The 27,330-nt window shown below is 36.4% G+C and overlaps 2 protein-coding genes across 2 annotated transcripts in view; one reads left to right on the forward strand and one right to left on the reverse strand.

Moving 5' to 3' along the window:
* The window catches only part of LOC150106147 (putative fatty acyl-CoA reductase CG5065), a 212,891-nt gene extending 210,130 nt beyond the window's left edge, over positions 1-2,761 (reverse strand). Inside the window, exon 1 of the mRNA XM_090393891.1 lies at positions 2,465-2,761. The gene's annotated coding sequence lies outside the window, so the exon portion shown is untranslated. The remainder of the gene's footprint in view (positions 1-2,464) is intronic.
* LOC150106148 (histone H4-like) overlaps positions 1-27,330 on the forward strand; it is a 214,436-nt gene that overhangs the window by 27,818 nt on the left and 159,288 nt on the right. The gene's annotated exons all lie outside the window — the stretch shown is intronic.

The following is a 27,330-nucleotide window of genomic DNA, read 5'->3' on the forward strand; positions in this document are numbered from 1 at the left end:
TTATAACTACATAAGCGATACGAGCTGATGCAAATTTAACGAAGATAAAATTTGATTTTCAAGTCGCACGGTGAAAAACATATGAAAAGATAAAGGGTTACTACAATTTGTAGACAGCGTTATATCGAAACCGCGTTGTATAAGTACCGCGTTATACGAGGGTTACCTATATAATAACAAAACGTAACATATTTAATAAACAGACCTGTCAGCGAAAATCTCCGATTTACTGTAACTTACAGTGAATGCCTTAATAACACAATTTCAGTATCCTGTGTTAACATAGCCCTACAGTATCCGAAATGAACGAACTCACCGAATTTAAAAATGGTCCTCGTAAATTATAAGTGAATTTTTGTTTTTTTAAGAAGTGCTCAATGGGAGCTTCAAATAATATTCAACCTCTTGCGTCCTCCAAGCCCTGTCAACACAAATGCTTTCTTTTTGATCTCTTCGCTAAAATGAAGGATGTTAACTGCTATTCGACACAATCACTTTTAGAAATTGCGGATATTGAGAAATACTAGTAACGACATTTTCTGGTTACCACTCACAGACGGAGTGTTTTTTTTTTTAATCTTAAAACAAACAGACCCGCTAGTGAACACACACAGTTAATAGCACACATGATACAGGAAAATAGGAATTGTTTCCTCTTTTTTCAACTGGTATTAGCAGGATGTCTGTCTCAGAGGAAATGAGTCTCAAAAATCCCCAGTTTTCTTTCAGACAGTTCTGGGTCAAAGAAACGATAACTCATCTTGAGACTGATTGTCTGAAATGTTATGTCTACAAGTTATCGATCTAGAAAATTATACTGGTAAGATGGAAGATTTCGCAAATTCATTTCTCAACTGCTGGAGGATCAATTGGGTGCGCTTTATTTCAAATGACAAGACGAATTCATAATCCTGTCTATCTGCACTGAACCATTGCGTTGTGACGCAATTGCTTTTGTAAGAGAGACAATGCAATCATTCTCATTTGGTGATTAAAATCATCACGCATTCAGATCAGAGGTGGTGGGGGGGGGCGATATTTATGTTGTTTGGTCAAAATAATCCGGAGAACTTTCTCAACATGTTTCTGCTGCGAATCCAAAGACGATTTTTAGCATATCTTTGGAGTCTGTTAGAAACAAATCCATGCTGGGTCTAATGATAGTGCGTTTTATTTAAAAGGAAGCAAGTGAAGAAATCGTGCGTTTGGTTTCCGTTCTTCTTGCTCAACCATTACTCCAGTTTAACGCAAGCAATTAACATTTCGAAATTGCGAAGTTTGCAATTGGAAGCGATGATCAAATAAATTCATCGGTAACGAATGGGAAGCGAGAATTTTTCAAAATATGCGAGGATATTTCAAAGCATATCGTAGACAAAAAGTGGGTATTTTCAAAGCAAAATCAAACATATTTCCTTTAAACTCTCTCTCTCTCTCTCTCTCCTCTCCTTCCCCCAAAGAAAAATAAAGATTGGCTTTTGCTACTTTCTTTAGGATCCCTAGCCAGACGATCTCTCATAATCCTTCAGGCTTGTTCTAATACGACGTAATAAAACTATTGTTACAAACATTTCCCCTCTAATGGGGACAACGGGGACGGTCCTTACCAAGATGCTAATCTTAATGAAAATAAATAATGAAATACTTTCCTCGTCCAAGGTGAGGTCACACGGTCGTTTTGTAAACGAGGTGTAGTGACTGGGGATGTGTTTTTCCTGTTTGTCTCCATAAATGGACTGCTCTCTAATCCGAAGGCTAATTCAGTTTTTTTTTTTTTTTTAAAGCACTTCTTGCACTCGGCCATAAGACAATCGTTCAACTGGATGGAAATGGGAAGATTCGACTAAAAACTAACCTCTCAATTATCGGGATCTAGATTGAAATAAATCGTGGTTCAAGATTAAGATAGCTATCGAGACCGAAATGAACAGTTTAGATCTGGACAGATATTAGTCGAAATCTCTGATACTCTGATACACTAAGTCATATTAGAAAAAAAAATCTGTTGCAGGTTAGCTTCTTATTGTTGTTTTATGAGGTCCACAACCAGGATTTGATGAAATATTGGTTAATATTAACACAGCTTCTTTATTGTTGATTACGTCAGGAAAAGTCATTCAGAGTTTATGTGACGTAACAAATTAAAGAAGCTGTGTCTGGATGAAAATATCTACTGGTCTTTTCTTGCTTGACAGAAATGGAAGAGCAAGATGATTGTTTGTCGATTTCTACCTGCTTTTATTTTTGTAAGACTTCTTTTAACAACAATGGGATACAGAATTATCTAAAACTGACAACTGTCCATTCATTGAAGTTCAACTGCCCTCACGGTCGATGCATATGAAGAGTGAGGTGGCATAACTTTGCTGCATTTCAGGATGGCACTTCTTAACTTGTTTCTTGTTAATTGACTTTGATCGAAAGCGCCTTAAGATGACAGCAAATGAAACAAGCAAGCACTTACCTGGTGCTGCCGAAGAAATGGCGAAGGGACCTGCTTGGAGGAAGAACACGGACTTCATGTAAGAAACAAGGAACGAGTGACAGTTCACGCTGCAACTACCGGTGGCAAAACATTACTTCCTTAGTCGAGTTCTACAGCGACGTAGAGGTGCACGTAACACACCACGTGATGTTAGGGGCCTGCTTAGCGACCCGGTTCACTGGGTTTCGGGCCGTTGCTCAAGTTGTTTCGGCGCACAGATGACGCTTAAGGCAATTAGTGAGCAGGGAACTTAAAGAAACCGGTTTAGGAGGAGGAACAGGCATACATTCTCTCATTATTAACAGCCGAGCTGTGATATATGACGCGTGGAGAATCAAAAGCGCGTTCTCATTGGGCAGGATGCAGACACACACGCGATTTCGCATTCATTTTCACACCCAGAAGACAAAGTGGGGTTTTCTTACCTCACTTGCTGTCGAAACCGATTTGTTTGCAGTAGCGACGCGCTTCGCCTCCTTTGATCCCATTTCGTGTGTCGCAATAACTGTAGTTTCGTCCCCGTTTATTTACCTTTGGATCAACTAACACCACGTGCACTGTAGTCATTAAAAAAAAAAAAACAGGAAAAGTCTCGCCAAATATTTATCTTCCAGTACACAGGCTCCACGTTGAAATTTAATGTGGTGCTCAGAGTGACACCTTCAAAAGGACAAAGTTAACTTCCACCCTTCAGCTATGTCGAATTACGTAATAGACAGAGGGTCCAAATTTCCAATTCCCTATCTCTAGAATTTTATTTTTTTATTTAAAAATGCTGCTTCAAAATTTTGAAGGACAAGCTTGTTGAGAGCGATATTTTCGATTTTTTTTTAAAAAAGAAAAGTTATCACTTACAGTATATCATATCACTTTCCTTTACATCAGGATAAACGAAGATAAAATTCCCAAAGTGCTAGTTTTTTTTTTTTTTTTTTTTCCTCCAGAGAGTTATTCTGTCACCGCCAGACATGATTTCTCGGACTGGGTTGGAGTAACATGTTGGACTAAGGACAACGTGTATTATGTCTCTAAATTGCGTTGTGTTCTGTCAAATTTGCCTGATTTTGGGGGTGAAAACCAAGAATCCCCTTGAAGAAAAACCTTTTCACCTCCTAAAAGACTGACTAAATCACCTGTCCTGGAAGTGATTCGAAAGGAAGATCTTTCCGACTGAAGAGCAAAGTATATGTCAACTGAGCCACAGAGGTTCCCAGGCATGCGTAAATCGACTATGAGAATCATCCGTTCTGTGTTAGGCAGGCCGATGCTTCTTGACTTACTGTAATAGTTTTTGGTGCTGCTTCCTCTACAGGGCAGCAAGCACTGGAAATATCCTTTGGTTTGAAAGACCTGGATTAATTTCCCATCATGATCGGAACATCCATCAGGGCTAGCAGGCAAGCAACTAGCCAGGCGAAGAGTTTGGCTGCCTTATACTTTTTTTTTTCATCAGACATAACACGCCAACCTGCTATAGAACACACTCAGTTATAAACGTAATACTGTATACTCGTTTCATATCATTAGTTGCTTTGGCTTAATCCCAACAATCCTGGATTACAACGTATTGTTATCGACAAGTCGTATGGGTTGATTTTCAAGTATTTCTTTATTTGATTTACCTCAATTTATCTCTTTGATTTACTCTAGTTTACCTCAATCGTTTTTTATTTGATTTATCCCAATGCAAAACAACTAGTTTATTATTATTATTTTAAATTTTACTACCGGATTTAAGTAAGCTTCTCAGTGGAAATCTATTGGGAAAAACAAAACAAAACTGAATGTCTAATTTAAAATGCTATCAACTAAAATTCACACAGGCACTGCCCCTGGTTTCCAACTTAATCATGACCAGCGCTAAGGAGTGCTACAATAATCCGGTACAAGTGACGGCAGTCTAAGGTTGTTAATATTCAATTTTTGTATTTTAAAAGATCATGCATAGTTGTGATTTTCTTGATTTCGGGAGCACAAGAAAATTCAGAGGTGGATAACGAAGATGATCAGGAGATTCATTATGGTCAAAAGTTCAGAGTTTTGGTAAACAGGTGGAATGGGAGATGGATATGATCACAGTTTAAATTGTTGAAAAGAACGACACAACAGGGAATCTTCATAAGTGATGTGGGAATGGAAAAGCAGGAAGCCATCCTTACAGGTTCACCACTCTTCATTCTCCTGGAGCGTAAAAAGTGGAATGTGTTTTGAGAGAGGGCGTTGAGTGTACTGACGATGAATGAATTTAAAAAGAAATACAACAGACACAGTAAGGTCTAGACAGACCTTACTGTGTCTGGCTCTCTAAATGAGTTATGATCACAACTTACAATATTATTCACATAAAACTTTTCTATTCAAAACTATCTGAAAAAATGTGATTTAACGCTAAGAGATTCGACTTAGGAATTTTACAAAAATAAGAAACAACCATAGCAAATAAATGCTTTTCTCCGCGCAGCTTCTCTTCTTGCATGCAGACAAATTGCTTAAAACTCGTTTTGACTTTTGATGCTGGGCTCACTTTCCCTATAGAGAAGAAAGTGAACTGAACATAACATTTAAAATAATAAAGTTCACATTTAATTCCTTATTAACTTAGAACATCAAACATATTGATCCATTAACTTTCTGAATGCGAAGAGAGAAAGGAGACGAAAGAATCGAGATAGATGAGTTTTTAAAATTGCTGCAAGTGCTTGATTCGAATACAACAGTCGGACCGAATGGGATATCGGCAAGGGCGGGTTCTAAAGAAACTTGCAAGAGAGCAATGCTCTTGACCTGGTTGTTCAAGTTCAATCTCAGCACCTGCCTGATTCCTTCTGAACAAGAGAGCAGCAAGTTATAAAGAAATCAGTACCTGTGGAGTGGTCATCAAAGACTGTGATGCACAGTAAAGAACTAATATACAAAACAGGCTCGTGACATGGATAGGAAAGGGGCTGGCTTTCAGGTATCAGAAAGAGATGTATAGATATGAGTCTAAGAGATGGAGAGTAACCAGTGAGGAATACCACAGAGTTTTACATTTGGGCCATTGTTGTTTAACTCGTATATGCCGGCCTGGTTGGCCGAGTGGTTAGCATACCCGCTCTCCAACTAATAGGCTGCGGGTTCTAATTCCGCAGTGGGCATGGATGTTTCTGGTGATCTTTAGGTGGGAGATGAATATCATCGCTCTGCTTATTGCGGGGGGCTTAAAGTGGCTTGAAAAAGTTCTATAATATATATATATATATATATATATATATATATATATATATATATATATATATATATATATATATATATATATATATATATATATATACAGTATATGGTCATGTTGGTTCCATGGGAATGGGGAGACAGTTGAAAAAATCATCCAGAGGCAAGTAATAGGCCAAATGTCATACATTTCGCCCATGGAAGTTCCATGTTTGTCTTCAAAAAAAGGAAGAGATGCATGAGAGGAGATATGATAGAAACATAGTTACTTAAGGGACTTTTATACAGACAAGTGAGATTTCGTACTTTATGGCAGGAGTGTATATATATAGAAAACCAGTTACACTGGTGGCCCTTCGGAAAGAAATTGAAACGGCATGCGCAGCAATCCCACCGGACACTTTGGCCAATTGACCAAGCAGTAGTTAGCCGTAATAATAAGTGTCTGGACGCTAATGGCAACCACTTTGAACGCCTCGTGTGATTGTAGAAGTCAAAGGTAACGTGTATTCATCCCTTGATGTCTGTATAAACTTAGTATTACAATTTTTATACAGGGTTTTCTTTTGCTGAAGTGTGTATACATTTTTTGACGGACTCTGTATATATTGTTATTGGGGTTGATTTGGATAGCAATGTACCAGTATTTCTAAATGACGTAAAGAAAGGAAGGGAGATTTTCTTCGATATGTAATATTTTCAGACTGATCTGAAGAAATGAAAATGAATATCAGTTCAATGTTGATAAGTGCAAGTTTATACATTTTGAACGGGGACCATCACAAGCAGATTATTATGTTAATGGAAATCTGCTGAAATTAATGAAGCTAGAGACTTCAGGTTTTATAGTGGAAAGAAAGTTAAAACTTGATGTCCAAATCGTTAAGTTATCACATTGGATAACTGTACTGTTGAAAAGAATAGCAGCTTGTAAGAAAAAAAGGAAGTTATTGTCCCAATACAAGGCAAGATTTTGATAAGACACATATCTAGACCACAGTGCGTAGAGTCACGTTGGTTCCATGGGGATGGGGAGACAGCTGAAAAAAAAATAATAATCGAGAGGCAAGTAATAATGACAACTGGCCTATGGAAATGCACATATAAGGGTAGGGGGAATACAGCTTTAAAGGAGGAATAGATGGACGAGAGGAGATATGATAGAAACATATAAGTTACTTAAGGGGCTTATACATTCAAGTGAGATTTTGAAGTTTATGGCAGGAATAGATTTCAAGATTATTCTTTGATGCTGACATAATAATGATAAATGTGTAATAGAATGTATACGATAAGGATGAAACTATGCTCTGTCTATTATACATGCGTCATGTACGACATCAAAAAACAAACCACATCGTCTTCATCTATTGTACAAAATAGTTTTGTCTCTTGAGATAAACAGAATGATGAAATTGTCTAATTATGGAATTCTCTTGCAGATCGGGGAAACTCAATAAGAGAATTAACAAATGAAGCATTATTCTCCGAACATGTGGGATTATCTTAGTATTTCAATGAGGCTCGTGTTTCCAGACGAGAGAGAGAGAGAGAATGAAATTACACTGTGCAGTGATCGAAGATAAAACATTAATTTGTATGCTAAACTTCCAAAGTAATTTTTAAATTTTTTCGAAACTTATCGGTTACTTTTTAATACGCTAATATCACAAAATTAAAGAAAATGTTTCTTTAATTTGCTTTTATATTCTCAAGGAGTCTTCATGCTGTACAAAATAAATTCTAGTTTAAATAGCAACAGCAAGAAATGAACGAATTATGGACCATAATTCGAAAAATTAGTTAAAAAAAACAACAAGAAAGATTAAATGATCAATCATATCATATCAGTTATCGATATATTGGTCTTTGCAAAGTATTCATGACCAAATTATAATAATAATATCCTCCTAAAACGTTTTGATCACGTTAATATCTAAAATGAATCAAACAAAAACATACCGCATTTTTATGTATATGATGTACAGTACCGAGATTTCAGGACAGACTCGAAACCTTTGATATCAATAAAACATGTTCAATGGGTTGTGTTGGGTACGATGATGATTATTATAAATGACAGTAGCCACCAACTAATTATTAACACTTTCTCATCAACTTTGTCTCTGAATATCTTATCATCCCTACCGTCTAAAATACCCCTTAATATAATTAAAATTTTATATTAAATGTATTTTTGCCTTTGATTGCAGAGCGAGGTAGCGCCTTCATCATCTAATAAGCTTTGCTATTTCTATCCTTTTTTTTTTTTCATTCTGGAGCAACACGACACTATGTTTCAAGTAATTTATGTGTTTTCTTGCTTGGGAACTGGCCCCAAAGTAGGGGAGTAGGTTCCCGAGGTATCACTATTCTTAATTAAAGAAGTTCCTTAATGAAGCATTACTTGAAATCCAGTGGAAAGTGAACGGTAGCAAGAGACCTTTTCGCCCCATGGCTAGTTCAAAGCAATCAATCAATACGGGTGATTTTGGCTAATATTCACGTGATGCCTCAACCAGACTCGAGATCACAGGATATTAGATCTAATTATAGCACTAGGAAATGCAACCATTAATGAGATGACCTTCCTGCAGTTAAATGAGTAAACATGAAGAAATGAAATGATCAAGAATGCGAATTCCTGGCAACCACCCAAGTCATTACTGGATTCCAGTTAAAAGGTATTATGTTAATCTACAGGACAGGAAATCATGACAAGCTTAGGAGACGGCTTGTATTCCGATAGAACTAGTTATTGCGGTGAGTCGGAGATGCAAAGATTATAGCTGAGCAATCATTTTGCTAGGATCTACTGAATGGTAGATCCTAGCAAAACTTCATACGACTGACATGAAGAAAGCAACAAAATAAACTCTTAATGCAAATGCTACCGTTGATATCGATGGAATTTCTACACGCGTTGTGCAGAACTGAAAATGTCTTCATTCTCGTTGTTTAGTTTGAATTTCTACAAAAGCACGATTCAGAAGGAACTGAAAGTAGACAAGATAGTTGTATTGCATAAGGATGGCTAAAATAGCTGCAACAAAATTTTAAGATATTCAGTGCCTCTGGAGTGGTGGTTAAGGTGCTCAAAAGTTGTTATTCGGAATTCAGTGAATGTTGCTGTTATTATTTGTTACGGCCGAAGCAAAGCGTCTATGTTTATGACACCAATGTATTATGACTATTAATTGCCCATGTCCCTGGTCGGATTTTCTGTTTACCTGGACAAAATCTCTCCCAATTCCATATTCCATATGTGACTGGATACCTCACCTTCACTTTTGAAAGAACCTTATAAATGTGTGTGTGTGTGTGTGTGTGTGTGTGTGTGTGTGTGTGTGTGTGTGTGTGTGTGTGTGTGTGTGTGTGTGTGTGTGTGTGTGTGTGTGTGTGTGTGTGTGTGTGTGTGTGGAGTTCTTACAAAGAGATCCGAACAAGCTGGTGCTATGAAAAAATATTAATGAATTCTACTTCAGCTCCCAAACTGAAAACGATGCAATTTACTTTGTTTAATGATGAGATTCCAGGAGTACTTACATTGTCAAGATTTTGCTCCATGATATGAAATTAATGGTCTAGAAGTGATGGTGAAGGGAGAGGTAGAACGTTGCAATGGTAGTGAAAATGATATCAACGTTCTAAGAAACATATTGACATATGAGGATATCGTGGTGCTTCTGTGCATGATTGTGAAAGGATGAGGAGACATCGGAGAGGATACAGTGGTGAATAACCCCGAAAATATCAGTACGGTGCAATCTGGGTATGTGGACAAATTAAGGAATGCGGCTATAAATCCTGGCGGCAAGATTTTATAGGATGGAGGCGAGTTGAATCTTCTGTAGCTCAGTCGGTTTGGAAGAAGCCTTTGGTTGGAGAGACATCAGTTCAAATCCCGTTTCAAAAGTCAGAGTATAGACTGAATATATATAATATTATTTATGATATAATATATATAATAGAGGTGAAATGGGGGGGGGGTTCCCTTCAGAAATTTTTATGCTCGAAATTTTTATCCTAAAAGGGCAAAAAACTCATGTGCACAAAGTTACAGGCATAATGCATTCGCCCGTAGTTGATAGTGGAGTGCAATGGAAAGCTAACTGCATTAAAAATTACTAGCCAAAGAAGTTTACAAAAATGAAAACTAAGGTCGATTAGAATTTGGAAATAAAATGTATCATGTTATCTGCTATAAGGTACCAAGATGATCCAATCTCAGAATTTGAAAATTATTTGAAGGTAGTAAAGATAAATCCACGTATTATGAAGTTCCATGATAGGATTTTGAATTAAGATATGTTATGTGTAGAATAATGTCTCTCTCTCTCTCTCTCTCTCTCTCTCTCTCTCTCTCTCACACACACCACACACACACACACACACACACACACACACACACACACACACACACACACACACACACACACACACACACACACACACGTGTGTTAGAGAGAGAAGCGCTTAGGAATTTTCATACATCTTTCATAATTTATACGGATATTTTTGCCTCTTTTAACAGCAAAATAGGATGAAATTCAATTGAAACTTCGTTATCGTGTTACCGTATCTATTACAATAATTGTGAATACATATATACTAATTAAAATGAGAAAAAAATATTCAACTTACAATTAGCGTAGAATAAAACATTGTTTCCTGTATAGTAAATAAAGCTCGCAATAGATGCAATTAAGTTATTCGAAAATCCAACATCGATTATAAAAAGTGCAAAAACAGAACTTGCCTCATGTTCACTTGACGATTGTTCTTTCTGCTCCATTGCTAAGATTTTCAACACTTGATCATTCTTGTCTGCAACTTTTGAATTCAACTAACACTTCTCATCTCTTTAGTGCTTGCCACCTGCTTCTGTCGCTGGAAACAGCAGGAGATCTCTCTTGCGCCATCCACTTTTGGACAGATGCCATGGAACACCATCCTGTAATGTTTATTTTAAAAAATAAATAGAATAATCATAAATAAATAAATTAACTTTATCATTCGATCTTAGGAATTACCTGGATTCCAGACAAGAGGTTTCTATATCTTCAAGAATTTGAATCATTGCGCCATTTTCATATATTTTACTGTTGTTCTTCAGCGTAAGTAAAAAAGGAACGAGGCGCTAATTGTGTGAGTTACTTTTCTACTGAAGGCTGACAATACACTACCGTTTATGACGTATAACTGAAACCAGTTCAACTCGGCTGCTTTCTCCCTCCATTAAGTAAGAATTTCGCGTATCATTAACCAACCACAAGCAAAGGTGATGATGTCATCAGTAAGGTACATAAAGTATGTACCTTACTGATATATGTTAACAAAGGTCAAGATTCAACACCGATTTGACATCAGAGAAAACAATATAAAATCTTCTGGTTTCACTTAAATATATTATTATTATTATTATTGTTATTATTAATATTACGACGTATATATTAATACAATAATATTAAGACGTATAAATCAATCTGTGAAGCTACTAAGTAAATACAATGCTACTAACTTGTGACGCAATTCTTCTTGACCTGTGTTTCTCAAATTCTACGTTAGGTATGGACAACTTTTTTTTTTTTTTAGTATAATTTTTGTTACTCAACACTTATAGTTACACTGATATGTGCTTTTGTTTGTTAAATTAAATAAACAGATTCGCACAATCAGTAGAAATGAATTAATGAGTTGCGTTTTTAAAATAATTACAGTAGCGGATATAAACTCACATAATATATTTTATTAGCGTAGAATTTTCGCTTAAGTATCACAGGCATTGGCAGTACAAAAACAAACAAAATAACAATGAACATTAGCAGGCGATTCTAAAAAGCGCCACCTAAGTAGCTAAGGTAAGATAACTAAAAAGGTCAGTAAATTTCCTAACTTATTAAAAAAATATTTACTCATTGTGTGTTATTTATTTTATGTCAGTATGAAAAGAAAGTGAGGTTAATCTGGTTCAACATCCAGTCTATCTTGCTTGCTTTTTATGAAAATCAAGATCGAATAGTTATTCTCAAATAGTTGTGAATACTTATTTCGACAGCTCAGCCAAAATTTAAAGAAAAAAAAGTTTATTAAAATGTACTTTAATTAATGTAGGGTTACAGGAAAGTTTGTAACATTTATCCACTTTCCTTTTTATTACTGAGTGGGTTCTTGACCCACATTTTACTCGTTAGCTGGAGGAAAATATTCATTTAGGCTTAGCTCAAGTCGCAAATTACGTTCTTTAATTGGTACAAAAAATCGTCCCTGATATATTTGTCTCAGCATATTTCTTTTATAATAACTCTATTCAAGTACAAAACAAAAAATGGTTTAAGATTCCTTCTCTGAACTTCAACTACTACTTCTACTCTCTTTTTTTTTTTTTTTCACTTTAAAAATATTTATACAATGGTGTCCAAAGGCTACGGACGAACTACATTTTAACTTATATATGAAACAATTTTCATTTCACATGTGTACATAAATTTATTGCCAAGCATAATAATAAATTATTGGCAAAACATTTTTGGTAAAAGTTCCAAATTTCTTAAGGACGTAGTTAAGGAATTAATGTACAGTACTTAGAGAAAACTATGCTGAGAGACATTTCAGTATGGAATATATCCACTCCGAACTGCGATGTAGCTCTCACAATGTTGTAGCATACTTAGTAAGTGATTCAGGAGTTCTTGAGACAAACTGGCTCACCTCTCCTTCAGAGCAAGAATAAGGTCCTGTTTGTTTTCTGGAGGGGAATTTCATGCAGCAATGCGTCCCCCTATTGCGTTCCAAACGTGTCCTATAGGGCTGAGTTCTGGGGAGCCTACTAGCCACTCGATTCGATTAATATCCTCGGTCTCCAGAAGTATCTCCACCGTTCGTGTACGATGTGGTGTGGAATTGTCATCTATAAAATGAATTCTTCGCCTACAGCACCACGGAACAATCGAATATGACATTGAAGAACTTGTTGCAATATCGTTCACCAGTCATAGTTCCTTTTCCCAGTCCTTGTAGCTCTGTACGTCTCTTCACACCATGATCCCAGCGCCGCCATATCTATCCCTTTTAAGAACATTTTAGTGAAGGTAAGCGTAAGCAGTACCATTTTCACGCTAGATGAAGTGTCGTCTAGAATCGGAGAAAGGTAAAACGACTCTCATCTGTAAAGAATACATTAGCCTATTGGTGTCTTGCCAAATTTTTATGGATGCAACACCACTGAAAACAGCTGTGGACAAAGGGACGCAGAGACTATAGTCCTTAGCGTAAGGCCTGCTTATCACAGACATCTTGCCACAGTTTGTCGAGATATCCGCGTACCTGTAATTGAATGGAGCCGACTTGCAAGGTGAACTGCTTTGGTGCCTCGATTACGTTTTGCTCTTATAACTAAATATCTGTCTTTATGCTTCGTGATAGAGCGAGGACAGCCTATTAGCAAACGTGTGGAACCCATTCCATTGTTCTGAAACGCTGTCCGAAGCCTGGATACAACGCTATGTGAGATTCCAAACTCTCTGGCAATATCAGTAATTCTGCGACCTTCTTCAAGCTTTCCAATAATTCTTCCACGCGTGGAATCATTTAGATTTTAGATGATGTCTTTGAGACGATACATGGCATCTAAGTTTACAACTTTATTCCTTCACGAAAAGCTTTCTTCAAACACAATTCGCTTAGGGTAGCCTTTTACTTTTTATCCTGTTGAATGTTACCACGTGACCCCCTGCACGCCTTCGAAAATTTGAACGTGTACCTACTTTCTACTAATCGTCAGTTATACAAATCACCACAAGCTGATTCGTTTGAATTTGCGGTTGTAATAATCAGAAATGGTGTTCACCTTAGGTTTTGAACACCAGTGTATTAGCAACTAACAAATTTAAATTTAACTCATCTAAGAAACAAAAATATCTCCATAAGTCGGCCGTTTTGAAATGAACTGCTGTTATTTTAAGTCATTTCTCCATATTGAAGGTGATAGGCGAGGTGTCATTAAACAGATTATACCGACTGAGTTCAAGCAAGCCTCGCGCTGTGTGATAAAACAAGAACTTTAAAATTAGATTAAATTTCGCAACATTTTGCATAAGAAAAAGCAAGAATAAGTCTTCATAATTAGTTTCTTTTTATGTAAAAGTATTATCCACAAATATATTATTTCTTTTGTTTTAATAGCATATATTCTCAGTTGGGCACACCAGAAAGATTCCAAACGGGCTCCGCACTTAATACGATATTAGCTAGTTTGTTATTAGCGTATGATGATGATAACGCGATATTTTATATTATTCATATGAAGATATAAAATATCATGGACGATATCTATGAAACCGAAATAATACTGTTGGTTGTAATTGTATTTTTGTCTGTATATTGCGTACGTTCTCCTCGATGGTTTCCTGGTATCGAGTTGAAACACCAAGTTTCCTGGAGAGAAACCCTTCCACCTCCGTATAAGATTGGCTAACGCCATTTGAAAAGCCCTAATAAAAGTTCTTTGTGTCCTAGACGTAATTCGAACCCAGGTCTTTCTAACAGAAGGCATCGGCAAAACCGGCTGAAGAGGCTTCGCGCTGGGAATGATGGCAGAGTATTTCTTTGGTAGTAAATGAAAAAAAAAAAAAGACCTCCAAGGACAGTCCCACTCGGCGCACTACACACGCAGGTAAATTGATCCTGCCATATACAAAGGGTCAAGTCTTATGCCCTATTTTATCAAGGCATTACACATCCTTGACAAAAAAAAAAAAAAAAAAGTTAAGCAATATGATTTATACGCCCCCATTACTTATCCTTCTTTAGCTGTGAAAGTCACTCTTAAGGAATATGTTACATTTTCCTGATACGGCTGATTACAAATTTGTCGGTTGATTGATTATTCTTCTACACTTTGACGTGTACCAGAATACAAAGTGGTTACTGTCCTCATAAATAGGAAAGTTTCACATATTTTGATTTGAAAATAATAATATTCTTCAAAAGATATATTTCGGTGATTACACCACATTTTTTTATTATTCAGTTATATTTGAACCAATTCGCTCACAGTCTTTTTACATACGAGTTTTTTTAAGTTGGATTCTTTTTAGATGAAATAGATAAAACACTCGAGAAGTAACCACTCCAAATGGTTGAACGATGAGACCTGTTGTGACGTGACAGTTTACTTTTTACTCAGTTCTTTATACGTAGTTTGTCCAGTTATGCCGGGATTGTTTAGAAATGTAAGAATTAACTTTATCTCAAATGTTGTTTAAAACGGTCGAGTGATGCGACCTGTAATGTGTAAAGAGAATATATCTCCTCATATATAATTTTTTTATTTTAAGTTCATTGGGGCAAATTTCTCAGAGGAAGCATACATGGCACGAGTAACAACATATTCCGAATTAGGGGAAAATCGATTGCTCGGCAGCATAATGTTTGTGCCTACGAGGAAGGACAAGGAAAAATGATGATTTTGACCATTTTCTCTATTATTATATACTTTGACTCATCCCTTTAACTGGATTTAGTGTTTCGGCAGACTCAAATCATCAACTTAAACCGAAGTTAATAGCGAATAGAATGCTGACTCTAATAATTCTATGACAATAGCCAGTGGCATAGTAGTTGGTTCGAGCTCTTCACACTGTCAGTGACATGTTAAATAACTAAGGGATTATGAAAGAAGTATTCTATTACAATGACATATTACTCACCAAACTTTTGGTGATAATGTATAAGATTTTGGTGATAATGATCATGTAAAAGACATCGTTAAAATTATGAGGACGCCACTTCAGCCAAAAAATGCTTAGAATGGCCTATGAAGAGCTGAGCTAACCACAAGAAACAAAAGAGCATCCAAAAAAGAAAAATCTTGGTGGTTCGATGTGGAAGATCAACCAGGTCTCCAGAATATTCATGAGTTCAGGTGGATAGCGGCACACCATGTAAATAGCTACATAGTCTGGTTTTAATCGGAAGGGTATTTGTATATGAGCTAAACATTAAGCATGACATGACACTTAACAGCAAAAACTACATTGAAGCAATGAATGTCACGACTTGTCTGTAGGCCTTTAGCATCCCTTGATCGAGATTTGGATCAAGGGATGGTGTGCCATCCTTCAAATGGATGGACTCGTGCGGGTGCGGGTGCGGGTGTTGATGATGCACAAGAACTTCGTGCATCATCAATACCCGCACGAGTCTATATAATGAAAAACACTGAAGATGTTTTTCATTATATAGACTCTTACTGGATAATGCGATCTCGCCTGCACTGATCATTTTACGGAACACGCCAACTTCTCTTTGAACGTGGCAATACATTCTATCACACTCAAAGTGTTATTGTAACATGGTCTGAGGAAAATGATGGAAGACATTTACTGGCGTGCCTGCAGAGTCCTACTGCTATGGCATAGAACAGTTCAACACAACATAACTTGTGGTCATATTGTTAGAAAAATGCTAAAAAATACATGACTCATATTATCGCAAAGTGTCGAAGAGTATGTGCCGAGTGGCATTAAAAGTAAAATGAAGGATAATGGAGGACCTATAAGCTATTGAGGCATGAACAATTCAAGTTTCTCATAAGCCGAAAATGCCAGAAGCACAACAAACAACACCTCATTCTCCAAAAGATCAATTTCAGCTTAAGACACTATTTCTTGCCTGCACAACTCATAATACTTTATTAATAACTAATTTTAATAGCATTCTAACGCGAAACCACACTAAACTATATATATATATATATATATATAAAAGATGTTTATTAACTGGCCATATGCTTGGCTGGATTTCAAACTGGCATCTTCAGAGCACTTTATATGTTACAAGTTAACAAACGATGAGTAAGTGAAACGATTCAAAGTGTAACGCCTCTGATATATATATATATATATATATATATATATATATATATATATAAAGACGTATTAAAGCTATGTAGAGCTTTATCGGTCGAACCTAAGATAAGAGTCTCTTAAATATTTGGCACTTTAATGTAGACACACTTGTTCAGATTAGAAGAATGCTTCATAGCCATGGCTGACTCGAAAACCAATCTATCTTTCTGATCAATAACGACTTCTAAGAAGCACATTCGTTTTTTATTTAATCTAATCCTGTGTGAAGGGGTGTCCAAAGTGTGGTCTGCCAGTATATATATATATATATATATATATATATATATATATATATATATATATATATATATATATATATATATATAAGCAAACAGACAAACAAATCAAGTTTGCGCCTGCAAATGTTGCAAGTCTAGCTGATCCTACACGTAGTGCAAGACCAAGGCAACTCATGGTAAAAGTAGAATAAGCTCTGATCACTAATCTTAATATTTACCCTTAATGCCAAAACACATCTCCAAGAAGGGGATGCATGATGTTTTGTATTAAAGGCAAGGGAGCCCACTACCCAAACCGGTTTCGACCTTTATTGAGGTCTCATCAGTGGGAGCCAGGCTAGAAATACCAAGATTTTAGTAATACAGAGCTTAAATGTATTTTACCAGAACAAGTTACCATAAGATGCTTTAACCTTATTAAATAAAAATCTCAGGAGGAAATATAAATGTAGAAAGTATTTTACCTTGGGCATAAACATTTATTATACCCAAGGTAAAATACTTTCTATATATATATATATAATTGATCCTTGAAGAATGCGGGTTTGAACAGCACGGATCCGCTTATACGAGTTTTTTTTATGAAAAAATATATTGGAAGAATTTTTTTGGAGATTTGCGACAATTTGAAAGCAGACAAACCGCGTAGCTTAGAAATATCGAAAAATAAGGAAAAGTTAGGTATGTTGTGAATGCAAAAAATATATGTAGATGTATGTCTGTTTTTTTATTATTACTATCAATTACTACAATAAAATATACACAAATCTATTATAAAAAAGTTAAAATTTATCAAAACTTTCGCACACAAACACTTACAGGCCGTACATGGCCATTTACAGTCGAGAGAAATGTAAACAAACGTAAAGATGCAGTATTAAATCATAACTGCATAAAATTAACTGTTATTAATAAATTAAATTAAATAATTAGCATAAAATAAAAAAAATTATAACGATGCATTTATTAGTGTATAGGCTAGGCTACCGCAAAGCAATCGTATCGACTGCCCTAGTCTGCCATAAAGCAATTTGCTGCTTCTTCGTTATCAATGCATGAATCGTTATACCTGTAGATAAATATGAATTTCTTTTTCACATTATCTTTTTATTTTTGATGTCTAGTGTTAGCAATACGTATTACCTCTACAGTGTTTTCTATCATATAAGACAATATTGATGTAGGTACTGACAGACATACGATTCATCTTGTAAACAGACGACGTAAATTTACGTATCAATAAATATAGTACAATACTGTAAATGTATGTTTACTTCTTTATGATTTTTTTAAATAACATTTTCTTTCTTTTCTCTGGCTAACTTTATTGTAAGTATGTATGTATTATATACTATATTCTTAGATTTTTTGGGAGTTCTAACAAATCGAGAAGTTGGTGCCCCTAACTCCCGCGTTGTTCAAGGATCAACTGTATATTTAAAGTTTTCGATAGGAGACCTTCTAATTTACTTAAAATCCTTATAAATATCCACTTATATTAGAATTAGAACACAAAAATCCTAGAATCCAAGATTTTTCTGATCAAATAGCGCCCTGTTCATTAGATTATGGTTATACTTACTTCTATACTTTCTTCATGCGTACATACTTATTGTACTTTGATTACAGGGATGCATTTGCGTATAACCAGGACGTCCTCTTAAATGATTCAATGATGACTTCTAATGCCGGAACAGGCCACGCTAGGCTTAAATCCTTGACAGCCATGATGAGGATTTACGTATAGAAAAAAACAAACAAACTATGAACTGTAAGTGAAACTAAAACTAGTGGGCGCAAGTCTGCAGCGAATCTCTGTGCGTTGATAAATGTTTACTTCATTGTGAGTTATGTTCCGAAGTGTTTTTCACTTAAGGCGAAAGAATCGAAGAAGAAGAAAAAAATCAATTCGGAGAATTGAATAATCCTTGAACACCTCTACCAGATCTAAAATGGAAACAGCGGGAATGGCTTGTCAAGATAAACAAACTTGGATCGTTAAGACGTCACTTAAAGGGGCGTTGGTAGAACTCTTTTGTTTGACGTGCGAGGACAGCAAGAAAAAAAGCAACTGCGGCGAAAACTCGTTAAGTTATTCTAAAGAGAGAAGGGGGGGGGTACTTAGATCAACGGCTCTTAAGAGACGTTATGAACAGGCGTCAAAGAATTTGTGAATGTTTCTGAGAGTTAGGGGACATCAATGAGCTGGAAATCCGACATTCAAGTATCACGTGCAAAATGTTGTGTACACTATCGAAATAAATAAATCTTTAAGGATTTTATTCTCCATTAGGACTAAAAGAGAATTAACTCTTTTAGTCCTAATAACTCTAACTGGAAATCAGGGCACAACTGGTATTTCCCTTTAGTTACTATCAACGATACCTGAGCTCATGGCTACCAATGGTTTTCAGGGCTTTTGGGTGAAACTATTTTCTCCATCTCGCGATCCTAAGACCTTAACATTCGTATTATTCTCCATCCGAAATGGTGTAAGTTCTAAAGCCGAGTTTCTAGTAAGGGAAACCTTACTTTCTTGCACCAAAGATTGACTAATTCGGAAACAGTTGAAAAAACGTTTACAAATTTTTCTCCGTTCGGCAACTAGAATGTGACTCATAAAGGGTGGGGAGTCTTCTACTTTTACGGAACCAGAAATGTTGTTTTATGTAAATTTACAGGAACGATCACCATCGAAAATTTATTTCTCAATAGAGTTTCACTTTTTTTTTTTCGCCTTGTATGATAAACAGCAACGAATGCTTTTAAATCTTTTTTATGGGCATTTCTGAAGAATTCACCTGGAACTTATTCTTTATGTGTTAACTGTAATCACTGTAACAAAAATTTAAATTTTACTTCATATAGAAAAGTGAAGAGGGAGGGGGATCTTCCACGAGATTCAAAGCTTTAAATATTTACTTAAGAGAAAGCAAATATAAGCGTCATTAGGTAATTGTTAAATTAAATCTCTCTCTCTCTCTCTCTCTCTCTACTTTTACTTTGAATTTACCATTTTATAAGGCGGTGGCAAAGGTTTTGCGGGATTATGAACCGGAAACTACGGCTTTAATTCCGCAAAACAAACAAAACAGAGAACATATCCAGCAACTCCACTTGCAGTAATACACCCTCTGTCCAAAAAGAAACCGACCTTTTCGAAAATAGAAGAAACTAGTGGCGACACCTGTTCTAGCTTTTTTGTTTTCGAAAGCGGCAACCTTCATTAGTGTTGTGTCAACTGTTTATGACATTTGTTTCATCAGATGCCGAGTTATAGTGCCAAGAGTGACAGTGTGTTTTGACGAACGGTCCGAAAATTAATTTCAAACAGAGCTGCGATTGACTTTTGTGTTAAATGTGGTAAAAGTTAAACGGAAACGCAACAAATGCTTCAAAAAGCATACGGTGATGAATGCTCATCTCGTACTCAAGTTTACGAGTGGTTTAAGCGATTTCAAAGTAGTCGTGAGACGCTTGAGGACGACGAAAAGCCTGGCCAAACAGTCAGTGATGAGTTTTATCTCGAAGTTTTGAAGCGATTGATAGCGAGAATTCGTCGCGTACGGCAGGAATATCGTGACGAACGACCGTTCGTCAAAACACACTGACACTCTTGGCACTATAACTCAGCTTCTAATGAAACAAAGGTCATAAACAGTTCACACAACACTAATGAAGGTTGCCGCTTTCGACAACAAAAAGATAAAACAGGTGGCGCCACTTGTTTCTTATATTTTCGAAAAGTTCGGTTTCTTTTTTTTGGACAGAAGGTGTAAAGTACAACAGGGTTGGTTTCTGTAGGATTCCCATTAAAACATCCTCATATTCTTACTTTGGTGTAATCATAAACAACAACATCAACTGATCCTCTATTCTGATCGCATTTTCATACTAATACCAATGTGTAAGTATTGGTACGGTTATTGTAGGAGACTTTTCTGTTCTGTCATTGCCATGAATTACCCAATGCTTACTCTTTACCAGCACTAACATGACGGAGTCTTTTAGATATGGTAATACCATTTATACGCGTTAGAACACCAGCTTACCTTAAAGCAGAGAAAGCGTACTGTATTAAAATTATCTGACAACTTTCATCCGTGTATTTAGCACAAGAAGGTTGAGAAAAAAAATTATTATTGCGAAGCCACAGTGTTTATCAAAATGAAAGATACTGCGGTCGGTCAAAATGTGGATTTATTTTGTAATTTTTTGATTGAAGTCCTGAAATAAAATGCTACCAGAATGTATCAAGAAAACATGTTCATTTTAAATGCGTAATTGTTTATGTTTGTAAATAGCTGTGAAAGGTATCAACTAAAATAAATTAATAATTATTATTACCGGTAATAATAATGACAATAATTTTGTTTTACTGTTTTCACTTTCTTAGAAGCATGATGATTTTAACAATAAGCACTGTCATTATAGACCACGCTACCGGCCAAGACGTCTGTAGACGTCAGTTATCATGGATGCGAAGTGCATATTAAAATTATAATACCATTGATATTACATTGAAATATATGATGGATACGAAGTGTACGAAGATGCATATTTGATCCATAACGGCCGGTGAGGGGGTTAAGTGCAGATATATCTTACGCGTACACGTGTGCAGTATTTTATTAGGAATAAATAAAATGCTGCACATGCGCAGTATTTTGTTTGAATTCATTTCAATGGCTAAGCGAAATTAGTTAGAAATATGATGTATTTGATCTTTTTTGTACATTTCTGAGTGTCATTTAGCAATAAATATGGTTGTTGGAGAACAAATATAAACGGTGATTTTTTTTTGAGTCCCCCTCACGAAAAGTTGTAAACCCATGGAGATGAAGGAATTTGTTTTAGAATTTTTATTATTTTATTATTTTTTACAAAGTCCAGAAACCCTTCTCTATAGACCAAAAATAGAACGTTTTTAAGCCACTTCAGGCGTTCAGGAAGCTGTTAGTTGTTTGGAAAGTAACGACTTTAACCACTCGGTCAACGAGGCCATTCGATTCCTAAACATTATCATCAATGAGCTGCAAATGATGATCAGAGTAAACATAAATTTCTGTTTTTTTATATTTAAATGAATCCAGCCTGAAAAGCTAAGCAAATGTCTCCTTCAGTTTGCTGGCAACAGACTACACGTTTCTTTTTGTGGAAGTTCGCGAATGGTATTTAGGTGGTAGATGATTTTTATTATCTGTTGCGAGACCATTACTCTGCTTGATGGAGTTCTGAAGTGGCTTGACAAAGTTCCGTCTTTAGTCTATATATTGAGGTCTGAGAGATAAGATGCTTCAGAGATGAGACCAACGAAAGCTGTGCCGAATCCCACTAGGAACCTAAAGATCTCAAAGGATCCCAAAGGGGAACAAAACTTCTTTTAGAAAGCCAGAAAAGCAAATAAAAGTACGTGCATGTACATGTGTGTGTGTGTGTGTGTGAGAGAGAGAGAGAGAGAGAGAGAGAGAGAGAGAGAGAAACAAAGGTATCATAATTAATAGGAATATGAAAAAAAAAACAATCTAGGAATCCATATTTTGTCTTAAGAATCTCTCTCCGAAGTCAACTTGAACATAATCTTATCAGAACTAACTACTTCATACTGCAGAACTTTATTCATCCATGATTTCTTTTCTCTGTCTTCACATCAGTGGCACTTTCAACTTTCATCCGTGAAATCATCCATCATCCATCGATGATTCTTCTGAATCATCGATGGACTCCTTGAGCCATATAAGAAAAGAATGAAGCTCCCCAAATATCAAGTACCGGAAGCATTCAAACTGAACTATATATAAGAAAAAAAGGTCTGGTATATTTGCACGATAGCTATCAAATATCTAACTTCTGACCAAAATATTTCTTAATCTAATGACAATCCAGCTTCGCTGATGCAAAGAAAAAAAAAGTCAACTTTGAATCTATACGAAAATGGGAGAAAGCCCCGCCATCTAAAACACAAAATATTCTTTATTTCTCTCTTTTCTCTCTCTCTTTGAAAATAACTAGCATTAAAGTTTAGCTACAGAATATTAGGCGACGCAAAATTTCAGGTGGGAAATTGAAGGTCACATCATTGGTTTCCAAAAACATCTGTAATTAAAGGAAAACTAACCAACAAAAATGCACTTTGGGTTTAGCAATAAACGAATGGCACACGATGTCAGAGAAGTATATGCACCTCTCCGACACTTCGAGTTCCTTAGTACTGAAGGAAAGTTTTTGCTCTCTTAAGGTTTCTGCCTGGTCTCTGAGGAGAAACAACCAATTCGAAACAGCTGTCAGGCCAGTGAAAACCTTATGGACAAATAGAAGGCGAATATATCAGAACACAATCAAGATAGAACGCCATCCACTGTATTTTTGTCTGTAAATTGCGTGTGTTCTGAAGTTCCATTTGTCTGTATGCGGAATGAAAAACCCTAGTTTCAGGGAGAAAAATCCCTGCTACCTCCATATGAGATCGGCTAACTCACCTTCAATTGAAAACGCCCGTATAAAGATTCTTCTCATCAAGACGAGAATCGAACTCAGGTCTTTTGCAGTCGAAATGTGCAATGTAGGGGTTGTCCTTCCAATTGAGCTATGGAAGCACTTTAAGGAATTACTACAAATTAATTTTGAGTACTCTGTGAGAAGCTTTCCTGTGTGCTACTTTTATATTTGTCTGGATCAAAATTCCCCGCCATTAGTATATTGCTTGAAAGTATTTCCTTACTGTTACAAAGTGCAAGGATTCTAATAATATCCTTAGAACAAAAATATCAGTTAAGTTTCTCCTCTAGACGCAGAAAGAGAATATACTTATGAAAAGACATCCCCCCACACACACACACATACTCACCCAACTATACAATATACAATAGAAAACTATGACGAAATGTGCAACCTGCCTATTTCCAGTTGTGAATGACTTCAGGTAAATTCAGAATCTTGGAAGGACTCCAGTACTTACGCGTGTGTGTGTTCACTTTTCAAAATAAAGTCTATGAGGTCATTTCCTGTAATTTTAAAAGCATTCTGCTGACAGCTAAGAGGATATTATCTGCGATAACGTGGAAATGAATTAATAAAAATAAATGCTATATTTTGGAAGGAAGAAAAAAAATTAGGGCCATACGAGGTCTGTTTCCAAAGTATCAGGATTGAAAGTATATCTCAATGTGTCTCATCCTCGTTACGACAACCGTTCAAAAAAGGCATAAATGGTGATGATGACTAAATGACATCAACCTTTTCACCTCCAGCCACTCTTTACACAAATACATCACAATAGCTTCCTCAGCATCCAAAAAATAGGCATTCTTTTTCGTTCAAGATGCTATTTTACACCCAACCAACTCTCAACTATGTACAAATCCCAGTTAGCCCATGCTTAGAAGACTGTTCCCAAATTTAGGATAGTGCACCTACAACTACCTTAAAAATCCTTGATCTCGTCCAGAGGAGAGCCATTCGAGTCATAGATGGTCTCTGTTACAGATTCACTTCATCCTCTATCTGACAGTTGCGGTGTTTCAACACTTTTTCTATTCTACTTTCATAGTCATTACTTTATGAAACTGGCAACATCATTCATTCACTTTCTGTTGCAACTGATAATACAAGAGCAGCAGCTGCCGAATATACGTTTACTGTGCAACTTCAAAATACATCGAACCCGATTCTGTTCATCCTGGTTTATTGTGCCATCCCTGTCCTCTGGAATGGTGTTCCTCAAGTATTCCCAAACAACTACAACTTTCAACTCTTAAACAAATATCAATAAACTTCTATCTCAGTCTTCTGCAACCACACGTAGCACTGATGTGCTTTTAGGTCCTTCCATCTCTACTGCACGGATCAATATAAAAAAAATACTGCAAATAAAATCAACAAGGAAACAACTCCAGAACAACCCCGAGTAAGATGGACAGATGTGGAAATGAAAGACCCAAGAGAACTGGATAAACATGTTATTCCAGATGCAGCCTATGAGGGACAAACAGAAAAACCTGGTGGTTGTGGTAACGCTAGCATTAAGTGATCCATTAAGCTATAAATGTGACAACGAGAAGGAAACTTCAATCTCCCAGTTTGAAGTTTTCCTGTGTTCGTTATCTACCCTTGTCACTAATGATTTACATTACGTATGGGTTGGATTTGTGCAAATAGAAAGATAAAAACAGAAAAAAAAATGAATATATATATATATATATATATACTAAAACTAGATACTAAAAATGAAAAATTTAAGTTCAGATTATCTCCAATCCATTGAACTGCATCCGGGGTAGCCTGGAACAGGTTCGTCAATACTGCCCTTAAAACTCCGCAGTGGGCAGTCCTGGATAGTATGATTGATGGTCTGTTGATCAGCACCACAGTCACATGTTGGTGATTGACGCAAGCCTCACTTGTACATCATGGTTGCACATCTGGCATGGCCTGTCCTCAGGCGGTTGAGTATGCTCCATTGTTGTCTAGGCAGGTCAAATCCAGGGGCCTCTATTGTGGGATGTGTAATGAGGTGTCCATTTTTAATGTGGAAGCTAGCGATTCTTCCATTCAATTTCAGGATAATATGTATCTGGTTGCTGAGTTTTCCAGATCGGGTTGCGTAACTTTAAGCGAAAAGGTGGTATATTTTGGCGGTCTTCATGGATGGGTAAAGTGTTATTTGCCATACATTTATCCCACTCTGTGTTACCGGCAGCTTTTCTCCATATGTCTGGTGGTATGATGTTAGACAGTGTTGATAGCCACTCAACAGATGCAGACTTTATGCAACCCGTGATAATTCTCACGGTATCTTAAATTGCACATCGAGCTTGCTGACATGGTGACTCGAATACCACACTGGAGCACAGTATTCTGCACAAGAGTACACTAGGGCATGAGCAGCAGATTTTAAAGTTGGCTCCGTCCCCCCTCCCCCACCTCCCAGCCCGAACACACAAGCTTCCTGATGATATTAATCCTAGTTTTTAGCTTTTGGCAGACATTTTCCAGGTGTTCTGAAGGTTAAAGAGCGATCTATAGTGACTCCGAGATATTTTGGGTTGGGGTTATGCTTCAAAATTTCTCCTTTGAATGAGACTTTTAGCGTTTATCAGCTTGATGATTATTATTTAAGTGAAATGTGCAAACTTCAATTTTAGAGGGATTTGGGCAAAGACGCCATTCGTGTAATAGTTGTACAGAACTTCAAGGTCAGAACTGAGCACAGTCTCGGCCTCTTTCAGGTGTTTAGTCTGAGTTGCCAACGCCAGATCGTCTGAGTATGCGAACTTTCGGGATGAGGTTTGTGGCATGTCACTGATGTATAAATTAAAGGGAGTGGAGCTAGCACAGAGCCCTGTGGTAGTCAATTTTTTAGTACTTTTAAAGGGAATATTTTTACCATTCAGTTGTGTCTTGAATTTGCGCTTTGATGTCATGCTCTTTAGGATGTTAATAATCTTTGGGTCTTGTATGACAGTGGCAAATTTCAGTATGAGTCCATTCACCCAAACTGTGTTGTATGCAGCGAACAGATCTATGAATGCTACTGAAGTTTTAAGGCCTTTTTGAGAACCAGCTTCTATATGTGTAGTAAGTGCAAGTACTTGATCGCATCAGCAGCTGGGAGAGTCTTTGAATCGGCTTGTTCATTTAGTATTATGGCATTAATCAATCAATGGGTAAATTCGATTATAGAGTAATCGTTCAAAAAGTTTATAGGGAATACTTAGTAAAGATATTGGTCGATAGTTTGCTGCTTCAGTAGGCTCTTTTTCAGGTTTTAGGATTGCCATAAATTTGCCCGTCAGGAATTCCTTTGGGATGTTCCCACTCTCTAGAATTTTACAGAAAAACTGCAAGAGCCACTTACGAGCGTTACTTCGAAGATGTTTAATGAATGAACTCAGGGTATATACCATCCAAACCTGCTGCTTTGTTATTTTTTAGTGATTTAATTGTCAATTCGTTTTCGGTGAATGGCATTGAGAGGTGGTTATTTTGTTTGACACATATAAATATAGATATATTTGGTCCTAATTTCTTTAGAATAGGATGCACTAATCTTCAGGTTGTTAGATGTTTGCTGGATTCTACTTGCTGTGTCTTTAGAAGTGATCTCCGTGACTTCTTTCTGCTTAGAAACTGATGCAATTCCGAGTTTTCGTAGTAAGGCCCAAGACTTGCGGCTGGAGTGGGTGAAGTCTAAATTTTCGGTTGTGGTTTTCCAACGTCGGCGTCGTTGTTCATTAAGCATTTCTAAAATTCTTGTTCCAGTTTCAGGATCTGGATCTTTTTTGTATTTTTTGAATAGTTCCTCAGTTTCAGGAATTCAGCATGGGGTGTACTGTTTCCGAGAACCTCTTAGTATACATCATTTTGTAGCACCTATCAGTACCCTACAAAACGTTTGTAATTTTCAAATTCAGGTTAGACTCAGTGGATGTTACATTCAATTTGTTTAGAATACTGTTCCCAGTTAACTTTGTGAAAATTCCATCTT

This window comes from Typopeltis vanoorti, chromosome 6, assembly GCF_054136105.1.
Source record: "Typopeltis vanoorti isolate ZY-2024b chromosome 6, IOZ_Tvanoo_1.0, whole genome shotgun sequence".
NCBI lineage: Eukaryota > Metazoa > Arthropoda > Arachnida > Uropygi > Thelyphonidae > Typopeltis > Typopeltis vanoorti.